This window comes from Eulemur rufifrons, chromosome 28 (assembly GCF_041146395.1).
Source record: "Eulemur rufifrons isolate Redbay chromosome 28, OSU_ERuf_1, whole genome shotgun sequence".
NCBI classification, from domain to species: Eukaryota; Metazoa; Chordata; class Mammalia; order Primates; family Lemuridae; genus Eulemur; species Eulemur rufifrons.
Genome location: NC_091010.1, coordinates 1,171,307 through 1,183,854, shown reverse-complemented (window position 1 = coordinate 1,183,854; position 12,548 = coordinate 1,171,307). Strand labels below are relative to the sequence as shown.

At 45.1% G+C, this 12,548-nt stretch overlaps 1 protein-coding gene and 1 pseudogene across 1 annotated transcript in view; one reads left to right on the top strand and one right to left on the bottom strand.

Annotated features, from left to right (window-relative positions):
- LOC138376548 (zinc finger protein 729-like) overlaps positions 1-12,548 on the top strand; it is a 166,787-nt gene that overhangs the window by 39,161 nt on the left and 115,078 nt on the right. The gene's annotated exons all lie outside the window — the stretch shown is intronic.
- On the bottom strand, positions 9,861-10,038 carry LOC138376769 (U2 spliceosomal RNA; annotated as a pseudogene).

The window sequence follows — 12,548 nt, the reverse complement described above, 5'->3', positions numbered from 1 at the left end:
ACTTGAATTTCTTTTTGAACCTGGCAAACCAGGAGGTGCTAGGGTAGATGGTGATGACCTGGAGCAAGCTCAGGAGGCAGGTGGTGCAGATGGAGAAATTTCTCATCACCCTGATCAGGTAGAAAAATGCCTTACATTTGAAGTCATTTTGAAAATTCAATGAGTCAGACAGTTCTGAAAATGCTGTAAAAACTTCAATGAGGAACATCGTTGTATGTAGACAAGGGCCAAGTCACTTCTGGTCACATCAGTGGGCTTAGGCCTACATTCACGATGGAGTGTGGAGACGCACAGAGAAGGAGGACAGTGTTTGCTGAGAAGCCTGCTTGGAAAAAAAGACATTTTCTAATGGTAACATAAGTGGAAAGTTTTCTCATTTTAACAGCAAAAAAGAAACACACCTTGTTTCTGAAAAACACAATAGAACTCACATCATCTGTTATTTTTTATACACAAAATTATTACCACACCTATCATTTTTATTCAACCCAATGATCCTTGAGTAACCCTAACTAGCTCACACAAATTTTTAAATAATCAGTCTCTCTGTATTTATTATTTTTTATGTTATGTAGTTTTTATACACCTAACACCATCTCAAGCACAACCAAGCCTGCGTAGCTGTCCATTAGCTATGCTCCTACAACACCTGGGCCTCACTACTTGGAAGCATTCATTAATATTCTACTTTCTCTGATTAAAAATTCATTCAGCATACAAAAATTACTCTATGGTGCTTGCACAAATGAACTGAATTAAATTTATGTTAAAGGAAAAAGAATCACCAAGTCTAACAATTTAAAAAAATCTTATGTCCATTACATTTTTTCTGGGTTTTTAACATTCTGACTTATTGCCTAAAACTTTTCTTTGGAGATATAATGGAGTTTTTCAACAGTTGGATGAAATTTCATTTATTCTGACCGAAAGGAGAAAAGATTTTATTAAGATCAAGATGATGTTTAAAAAAAGCTTCTCATGAAATATGATGATATTCTGAGTTGGGAATCAGTACAAACCTAGAGCCTTAAAACAACATGTATTTATCATACTGCATTCCTCAGTGTCAAAGACCAAAATTTGTCTTAAGAGAAGGAGGAGAAGAAGGAAGAGGTCAGCAAGATTGACTTACTTTCTGGAGGCTCTAGATGAGAATCCATTTTCTTGGGTTTCTTGGTTTTGGGTTTTGACCCAAGCTTCTCGAAGTTACCTGCAATTCTTGGCTCCTGTCTGCCAACTACCTGCAAAGCCAGCAGTGGTTTTTCTTATGTTATATCCTTGTGACACTGAGTCTCTTGCCTCCTGATTACACATTTACAGATTCTTATAATTACATTGAGCCCATCTGGGTAACCCAGGCTAATGTCCCTATCTTAATGTCAGCTGATTAACAATCTTAATTGCATTCTGTTATTGAACATCACAATAATTTAAACCATAAACTTTGACTTCATTTAAAAAATAATTTAGAAAATGTTGGTAATCCCTACACTTCCAGCCCAATGCATTAGGAATACGTTGTAGTAATTTTCCATTATCCTTTCAGATGTTTTCCTACTTAGCATGTACTATAATGTGGACTGTGGCTTAGTCCGTTTTGTGCTGCTATAACAGGAAATTGGAGACTGGGTAATTTATAAAGACAAGAAATTTATTTGTCTCCTGCTTCTGGAGGGCAAGGAGTGCAAGACTCAGGGACCACATCTGATGAGGGCCTTCATGCTGCACAATCCCATGGTGGAAGGGGATGGCAAGGAGGGGAGGAAGTGGGAGATAGAAGAACTCATTCTTTTATCAGGAACCCCATCCTGTGATAACTAAACTGCTCCTCTGGTAACAGTATTAATGAATTCAGGAGGGCAGAGCCCTCATGACCTTATCACCTCTTAAAGTGCCCACATTTCAACACTACTGCATTGGGTATTAATTTTCCAACACAATTTTGGAGCACATATTTAAACCAGAGCAAACTATACCATGAATATTGTAGCATTTTTAAAAACTAGAAAATCTTAAAACCTTAGAGAAAAATCAAAGTTAATTTCTAATTTTTGCAATTTATTGATTATTTTGAATTTTACTTTGGCTTGGTTGGATAGAGAAGAAACTGTTAAAAAATCTCTTATTGTAGAGTGAAAGGAAATGTATCTCATCAGAAGAAAACATTTCTCATTATTTAAATAGAGTTAGGTATTTTTTGACTTTGATTTTGATTTTAATTCATTTTTAGAATAAAGGCCATGGGCTCCATCAACATATTATATGGTTTGGTTAAGAATGGAAAGCCCTAGATCAGTTTCCGTGTGTTTATCCCACTTATATCATAGAAGCCTATATATAGAAATTCAGAGAAGATTGGTAAAGAGCAATGAAATCCTGCATTAGGATATAAGATATTGTAAATGCTACATAAAATCTTAGTTCTGTTACCTAAATTACAAATAAAATACTGTGCATTGTTTCCATGCAGGAAAAGAAGAGGTTCACTCTCATTTTCCATGTCTATATTTGAAATTACCTTCGATCAGCAGGTGCATAATTCTATGTATCCACTTTGCTTGTTTTCTATGTCCTTTTAAAAAAAATGTGTTTGAGCTATAAAGAGTCTTTTCTCCAATATCATCATAGCTATTTGTCCGGAGCCAGGAGGCCCGGCAATGGCTTATTCAAAATGGTCACGAAGCCATGTGAAACAGCCTGATTATCGGAACTAGCCGGTCTGACTTGCAAAGGAATTTGTAAGTTTCCAATTCCCCACTGTGACGTGCCCCTTGAGTACCTGAAGAATCTCCATATATGGGAATATTTACACCACCTTTCCTACCTCCTCTTTCTGCCCTACTTAAGCCTCTGCTCAACCGCCAATAAACGAGACTTGATCAGAATCCTGTCTTGTCTCCATTTCTCGTGTCCCCCGCCCCGTCCGATTTCCCACTCCTTCCTCCACAGGTCCCACAAGTAACTGATCCCGTGGGACGGGACAAGTGGCGCCCAACGTGGGGCCGTGGATACGGAGGATCCAGTGAGGAAGAAGACGCGAGATTGCCGGCCTTGTGGAAACGAAAGTAAATTCCTTCCACCGCCGCGGGAGTAGAAGGTGAGTAAGTGCGTCTGAACATGGGGCAGGAATTGAGCCAACATCAGCTTTATGTTAAGCAGTTAAAACAGGCCTTACGGACATGAGGAGTAAAGGTTAGAGGACAGGATTTGTTTAAATTTTTTGATTTTATAGAAGACATTTGCCCGTGGTTCCCCCGTGAGGGCACAATTGATATAAAGAGATGGAGACGGGTGGGCGATGCCCTTGAGGATTTTTATCGAATATCTGCGCCTGAAAAGGTCCCGGTGACTGCTTTTTCCTATTGGAATTTAATTAGAGATCTTATAGATAAACATCGGGACTGTCCCAATGTAGAGGCTGCTATCATCCAAGCAGAAGAGATATTAAAGGAAGGTTCTAAAACAGACCTCCGGGAACCTCCCCTTAAGGGAGAAGTGGACTTAATATCACTTGAGAGTGATAACGAGGGGGACTGTGAAACCCGAGGGGCGACAACGGTCACAGATAGCAAAGACCGGGGCCCTGAGGGTTGTTAACTGAGATTGTACCCTCTACTCCCCACAGAAAATGAAGACAGAAATAGTCTGCTCCCTACGGAAAACAAGGACAGGAATGGTGGGAATGATAAGGCAAAAAAATGCCCTACATTCAAATTGGCTAAAAATCTGGGGAAGAACCCTGATTCTTCAGAAGTAGACTGGGGCGAAATAGAAGAGGAGGCAGCAAAATATGGCCTCCGTCTGTCTCATGTCCTCCTCCCTATAATATGGCCTCCGCACCCCTCGCAATGGCTGCCGTGGATCCCAGAGAGGATCTCAAAGAAAAGATAGCACGACTTGAGGAACAGATTAAGCTTGAAGAGACTCATCAATCTTTAATTCTCAAACTCCAAAAACTTAGAACGGGAAGTGAGAGAGTCCCTGAAACTAGGGACCCCCAGGGGAACCTGTGCCCGCCACAGCGGCCAGGACAGCATGCCCTAGTAGAGCGCAGGCCCACCAGCAGCAAGGAAAAGGGCTCTTCCTTTGCTGATGCCTTTCCTATTACAGAGACTACTGACCCGCAGGGCCAGGCCTGGAGGCACCATGATGGATTTGACTTTGCCATGATCAAAGAATTAAAGACAGCTGTCTCCCAGTATGGAGCCACAGCTCTCTACACCATGGCCATCTTAGAATCGGTGGCAGATAATTGGCTCACTCCCATTGATTGGAATTCCTTGGCTAGGGCTGTCCTTACCGGGGGGTGATCATTTGATCTGGAAATCAGAATATTTTGAAAATTGCAGGGAGACGGCTAAGCGAAACCAACAGGCAGGCAATGGCTGTGATTTTGATATGCTTACTGGATCAGGCAATTGCGCCAACACTGATGCCCAGATGCGGTACGATCCTGGCCTTTATGCACAAATCCAGGCAGCTGCCATGAAGGCGTGGAGGAAACTCCCTGTAAAAGGGGACCCAGGTGCCTCACTTACTGTGGTCAAACAAGGGCCTGACGAGCCATTTGCAGACTTTGTGCATAGGCTTATGACCACTGCAGGGAGGATATTTGGCAACGCAGAAACAGGGATTGATTATGTAAGACAATTGGCCTTTGAAAACGCAAAGGCAGCCTGCCAAGCCGCCATCAGACCGTATCACAAAAAGACAGATTTAATGGGATATATTCGTCTTTGCTCAGATATTGGGTCCTCATATCAACAGGGCCTGGCCATGGCGGCCGCTTTTAGCGGTCAGACAGTCAAAGAATTCCTCGGAAATAGGAACAAGCCGAATAGACCTTGTTTTAAGTGTGGCAAGGCAGGGCATTTTGCCAGGGACTGCAAGGGAGACGCCCACAAGACTCATGAGAGCCGACCCCGGGTCTCTGCCCCAGATGTAAAAAGGGGAGACATTTCGCTAACGAATGTAGGTCAAAAGCTGACGTTGATGGAAACCCCCTGCCACCGAGGTCGGGAAACGAGGGGAGGGGCCAGCCCCAGGCCCCGAAGCAAGCTTATGGGGCAATCAGCAGCACAGCCACAGGGAAAAATCCATTTCGGACCTCAGTAGGGCCACCCCAGGAAGCGCAGGATTGGACCTCTGTGCCTCCGCCCACACAGTACTGACGCCTGAAATGGGTGTCCAAGCCTTGGGCACTGGAGTGTACGGGCCCCCGCCCAAGGATACCTTCAGGCTGATATTAGGAAGAAGTAGTGTAACCATGAGGGGCTTACAGGTTTATCCAGGAGTGATAGATAATGACTACAAAGGGGAAATTAAAGTTATGACAAAGGCAGTCAACATTATCACCATCACCCCAGAAGAGAGAGTCGCTCGGCTGCTCCTAGTAACCCTAATGCCCACGGATAACGGCTGTCAAAAGGCCATACGGGGCAAAAGAGGGTTTGGATCATCAAATGGGTATTGGGTGCAAGCCGTCACTGATAAAAAACCTTCTCTCAGTCTATGGTTAGATGACAAGGTGTTCACAGGATTGATAGACACGGGAGCTGACGTGACTATTATCACACAGGAGGACTGGCCGTCTCAGTGGCCTACCTCGGATACATTGACCAATTTGAGAGGTATTGGGCAGAGTCAAAATCCTAGACAAAGTTCTAAATACCTCACGTGGAGAGACAAAGAAGGCAACTCGGGGCTTATCAAACCTTTCATTATCCCTCATCTCCCAGTTAATTTGTGGGGCAGAGACCTGCTTACACAAATGGGAGTCATAATGTGCAGCCCCAGTGACGTGGTCACTGCTCAAATGTTAGCACAGGGGTATAGCCCAGGGAAGGGACTAGGAAAACAGGAAAATGGCCTCTTACAACCTATCCCGATTACAGGACAGATAGATAGAAAGGGCCTTGGAAATTTTTGATGGTGGCCATTGACATGCCTGCACCCCTAGGCTGTGCCAACCCCATTATCTGGAAATCTGATGAGCCAGTATGGGTTGATCAATGGCCTCTTACCTCTGACAAGCTTGCTGCCGCCCAACAGTTAGTGCAGGAACAGTTGGACGCAGGACATATTGTCGATAGTACCTCCCCTTGGAATACCCCCATATTTACTATCAGAAAGAAATCAGGGAAGTGGAGACTACTACAGGACCTTCGAGCTATAAACGCCACCATGGTCCTCATGGGGGCCCTGCAGCCAGGGCTGCCCACCCTGGTGGCCATCCCACAGGGTTATTTTAAGATAATCATAGATCTCAAAGATTGCTTTTTCACAATTCCGCTACACCCTGCTGACCAAGAAAGATTCGCTTTCAGTGTCCCCTCAACAAACTTTAGGGAGCCCATGAAAAGATATCAATGGAAAGTATTGCCTCAGGGCATGGCTAACAGCCCTACTCTTTGCCAAAAGTATGTTGCTGCTGCCATTCAACCTGTTAGAAATGCCTGGGAAGATATGTATATTATACACTACATGGATGATATTCTAATAGCAGGACGATCAGGAGAACAAACACTTTCCTGCTTTGCTCATCTTAAAAAGCTACTGACCCAGGCAGGGCTACAAATTGCCCCAGAAAAGGTACAACTCTAAGATCCATACACATACTTGGGATTTCAATTATGTGGTCCAAAAATTACCAATCAACATGCAGCTATCCGTAGAGATTGCTTACAAACCCTCTACATACCAAAAACTTCTAGGGGATATTAATTGGCTTCGGCCTTATCTAAAATTAACAACAGGGGAATTAAAGCCCTTATTCGACATCCTTAAGGGTGATGCTGATCCCCGATCTCCCCAAAAGATGACCCCGGAGGCACTAGCTGCTCTTAATAAGGTAGAGGAGGCTATTGCTACCCAATTCGTAACCCAGATAGACTATGCCAAACCGCTTTCGCTTATCATTTTTAACACAACAGTGACCCCTACTGCTTTATTCTGGCAAGGCCAACCCCTCATGTGGATCCATTTACCCTCCTCTCCCAAGAAGGTCATCCTTCCCTACTATGAGGCTGTAGCAGACCTTATCATTTTAGGCAGAGAGGATTGTCGTAAATATTTTGGAATAGAGCCCTCAAAGATTATACAGCCATACTCTAAACCCCAAGTTCAATGGCTGCTTCAAAACACAGACTCATGGCCTATAGCCTTGGCCTCCTTCCCGGGAGAATTCGATAACCATTACCCCGCGGATAAACTTATCCAGTTTTGTAGGCTTCATGCATTTGTTTTCCCTCGTGTCGTCCATAAGGAACCATTACAAAACGCTATGCTAATTTTCACTGACGGCTCATCTTCAGGCATTGCCGCTTACACATTTGACAACAATACGGTTCAATTTAAAACAACGCAATCCTCCGCCCAGCTGGTAGAGTTGCAGGCCATTATCGCGGTCCTGTCTGCTTTCCCCCACAAACCTCTACACATTTATACTGACAGTGCTTACCTAGCCCACTCCATACCCCTTTTAGAGACAGCTGCCCAAATCAAGCACATCTCTGACACTGCTAATCTCTTTCTCCAGTGTCAACAACTTATCCGACTCAGAACCACCCCATTTTTTTTAGGCCACATTAGGGCTCATACAGGCCTGCCAGGACCCTTAGCAGATGGCAACTATAAAGCCGACACAGCCACGAGAACCGTGGCAACCATATGCGCGGATAATCTTGAACAAGCCCGCGCAGCCCATTCCTTACACCATCTGAATGCCCAGTCTCTACGACTTTTGTACAAAATTACTAGGGAACAAGCCAGACAGACAGCCAAACACTGTAGCACCTGTGTCACTCTATTACCAGTTCCCCACCTGGGAGTCAATCCTCGGGGCCTCCTTCCTAACCAATTGTGGCAGATGGATGTCACACATTACCCAGAATTTGGGAATCTCAAGTACCTCCATGTCTCTATAGACACCTACAGCGGGTTTTTGCTCGCCTCACTCCAATCAGGAGAGGCCGCCAAACATGTCATAGCCCACCTTTTGCATTGTTTCTCTGTTCTCGGGGTCCCCGACAACTAAAGACAGACAATGGCCCTGGGTACATTTCACGGGCCTTTCGCCAGTTCTGCGAACAACTTCATATCACTCACACCACTGGCATTCCTTTCAACCCCCAAGGACAGGGCATGGTAGAACGAGCCCACTTGCCCATCAAAAATACCTTATTTAAAATAAAAAAGGGGGAATGGTACCCGACCAGAGGATCCCCAAGAAACTCCCTTAACCATACCCTATTCATATTAAATTTTTTAACTCTGGATGCCAATGGAAAAAGTGCGGCGGATCGTTTTTGGCATCCGGAAACCCACACCAAGGTTGCTCTGGTGAAATGGAAGGACCCCCTAGACAATTCTTGGCATGGACCAGACCGGGTCTTGATCTGGGGACGAGGATCAGTATGCATCTTCTCCCGGGAACATGATGCCGCCAGATGGCTCCCGAAAAGACTTGTTAGACAAATAGATGATGCTGACTCTGCCAGGGACACCCGCGTCCCTGAGCAAACTCCTCTCTCTTCCCCACAGGATGGATCCCGGAACAACTCTCCTTCTTATTCTCCTGGGACACCTGACCCCGATGGCCTCTTGCGGATTTGGGGATCCAGCGAGAGCACGAACACTGCTGTTTTTATGCCAACAAATCCGGAATAGTCAGAGATAAAATCAAGAACCTACAAGAAGACCTAGAGAAGCGGCGGCGGGAACTGGTCACCAATACACTGTGGTCTGGCTGGAATGGACTTCTCCCCTACCTCCTTCCTTTCTTTGGGCCCTTACTAAGCCTCTTGCTCATACTCTCCATAGGGCCCATTGTATTCAATAAGCTCATGACTTTTGTCAGACAACAAATACAGGCCATTCAGGCTAGGCCTATTCAGGTCCATTATCATCGCTTGGAGATGAATGATCGCTACGGATCAGACTAAGAGCTGAACCGGTCAGCCAGAGACGGGTAAGAGGGCAATGTCTTTCATGTCGTGTAAGACAGGAGGGCTGCCGGTGCTGCTGCCTTATCCGATGACGGGCTTGACAGAACCAAAGATGGTTGCCCCGACCTAAGACAGGCACGGTTCCCTTAGAAATCCTCTCCATATTTAAAAACTAAAAAGGGGGACCTGTCCGGAGCCAGGAGGCCCGGCAATGGCTTATTCAAAATGGTCACAAAGCCATGTGAAACAGCCTGATTATCTGAACTAGCCGGTCTGACTTGCAAAGGAATTTGTAAGTTTCCAATTCCCCACTGTGACGTGCCCCTTGAGTACCTGAAGAATCTCCATATATGGGAATATTTACACCACCTTTCCTACCTCCTCTTTCTGCCCTACTTAAGCCTCTGTTCAACCGCCAATAAACGAGACTTGATCAGAATCCTGTCTTGTCTCCATTTCTCGTGTCCCCCGCCTCGTCCGATTTCCCACTCCTTCCTCCACAGGTCCCACAAGTAACTGATCCCGTGGGACGGGACAGCTATTATTAGAGACAGCAAAACTGCATGAATATATCTAATACTGAGGGTGATTCCACCAGCAATATGGTAGGTAATATACAGGATAACAACCAGACATTATTTCTAATTTGGCCAGAAGAGTTAGTTTACATGAATGCATTTGAGATCCAATGACTTCCACTTAGATATTTCATATCAAAGGATCCTGGAACATTCTTTTTGACATTTAGTCTTCAACTTGGAAAACATGCCTATTATAATTATACTTGACTTCAGCATCATAAATATTAAAATTTTGAGGACAGCATAAAAATTGGATTAGTGTCTACTGTGAGGCCTGCTTACTGATTCCATCTTGTCTGCCGCAAACCCCAGACCCAGACTCTCCCTGTTGTGCCTGTGGTAATTCCTCCCAGCAATACAGCAACAACTGATTACTGAGGACAGGACTCTCCTCACCCTGCTAAAATACCAACATGATTAGCATTTCTAGTCTTGGATAGAGGACATATCAGATATGAAACTGATAAGAACAGATACGACACTTGATCTTAGCCAAAAGGCCGAGAAGCGATGCATCTCCAGTCTTGGAAGAAAGGCCCTGATATTTGCTCCTACTGCTCTGTCAGCAAGTTTGTGAGCTGTGCTCCCACTTACGGTCCCAATTAGAAACTCTGGAATGGTGCCCCCACATTCCTCGTTCAGAGGCTGCCACTGGACCCCGTCAGACCCCTGTGGATGCAACTACTCCTGCTCTGTCTGGACTGGGCTGATGCAGGATCCCTTTTTTATTGACCTGACTTTTCTTTATTGTGGTGTCTACAAGAGGGACTCCTAGACTTGACCATTTTTACTCTGACTTTTGACACTGCATTGCCTCAACTGCTTTACTGACAGAATTCCAACAATTAATAAAGAGAAGGACACCTATTGCAACATTGACTTCAGGACACCTTCCCCCTGGCACCCATGTCTTTCCTTGTGATAAATAGAAACTCAGACTTTACTGCTACTTTTTTCCACCCCATGAACTCTGTCGTCCGACAATGCAGCTGGCTAGTATCATTACCTGCTTGACCACAGGTAGCTTTTCTGTGCCACAGAGCTTCTTCCCTGCTTACAGGGAGTCTGCTTTCTTCCACCACATGGCAAAGCTTCCAGGCTGGATCAGCTCCCACGGACACCTCCTCGCCTTTATTCTTAGCTTTTCTGGAGACTCCTCTACTGCTATGACAACTTTACAGGCTAGAACTTTTGCAACACTCAGCCAGTCCCTGACCCAGCTTACGTCTTTCCAATCTGTACGGAGCTGTCTCATGCACAACAGCATGTGTGCCTTCTGTCCCTGGTGACTGCTTCACGCCCTTCCAGACTACACACCAATTTTTCCACCTGCTGAAAGACGCTCTTGTTGTTACAATTCCTGTCTTTCACTCGCATGGTCACATAGACTGTCCCCCAACCCTGACTACATCTTGACCTAGCAAGACCTTTACAGGTGCATTTTCTCACCAGTCTGAAACTTTAGAAAAATTAAATTTAACAAAGTTTAATTGAGCAATGAATAATTTATAAGTCAGGCAGCCTTTGGGACCAGAAGAGGTCAAAGATTTGCTCCACAATGTGGGCAGAGAGCAATCAGAGACAGCAAACACAAATGAGATACAGAGACAGCTTCACTGATTACAGCTTGGCCTCGGCCTTTTGGGATCAGGTCTGAACAACTGGCAGCCTGTGGGTGCCTGGAGGTTGGTTGCTGTTAGTGCCCAAGACTCAGCTATTTTCTAGACAAAGCATACTCCTAAATTAGGTTTCCAATTTCTTTACATATTAAGTTAGGTTGCAGTTTCTTTCTTAAAGACTTAAGGTAGGAAGGCAGCCTCAGGCCACAATTAGTTTAACTGTCCCATAGGCCACCTCCATCGCTGTTTCTACAACCTGTACCACTTGGAAACACTTGACACCTCAGTTGTGCTTGACAGTCATTTGGAACGGATTGGACTCAAAACGTAGGTTTGATTGGGCCATCTCCAATATCAAGATTTGCATCTATGACATCGCCTCCTGCACACCCAGTGTCTTCAGACCTTACTACTTGTTTCTGAGTCCTTTAGATCCCATCCCATTCCAGCCTGCCATTGCTCATAATCAAGCAACTCCAAGCCTACTACCAGTAAGTCCAAGTCTGTTCAACTCCTTTTACATCCCCATGTGACTATTTCTTTCGAAGCCTCACTACATCTGGTGGCTCTTGCTGCGCTAGGTGGCCTCATATTCCATATTCAATTGTGGCTTCTCCAGACCTACTCACCAACTATTCAGTACCAAAGTCAATGAAAATTTTCATCACAGGGTCGTTTCAGCCACCCACCGAGCAGCCAACCTTTCAGCGTGCCGGTAATGCCTTTGCCAACATTCTGCCACTAGTCCACCTTTACACTCAAGCCCCGGTTACTTCCTGTTAATGCCTCTTTCCTCACCTTGGTGAGTTTCCTCCAGAGCCACAGCTGATCCTCACTCTCTTTATCTCCCCTCATTTTCAGCCAACACTGGGACAGCTGTGCCCTCTCTGCTGATGACAGAGTTCTGTTCTCACTGGACTGTTCCAGGGATGCTGCCAATTCCTGACTTAGCATCACACGTGCCCTCTGACTGGGTAACTTCATACTGATTGGGGCAGCTGCACTGGCTGGTTGGGCACCTCTCACCTGACTGCCCTCCAGGGGGGATGGCGATCCTTTTCTGGCGATTCTCCTGTCCCCACCTATGGCCGCACCCACCCCCTTCTTGCATTCCTTCATCTGCACCAAAGGGGCTATATGACCCCTGGGGGAGTTAATCAACCAGGACAATCCAAAGCCATCAAATATGACACACTATAAGAAAAACGAAGCGTTAATACAATAATAAATGCATATATATAGGGTGTACATTTTTTCTCTGGCCTCAGGACCTGCAGATGCTGGCCCATCCCAACTTTTCCTGGGACTGTCTTAATGTTATGAGTCTGTGTTTCTCCTTTCTCTGTATTGGAATTTCCCCCCAGGAACAAAACTGTCATTTGCTTATCAGATAATGGGAAATA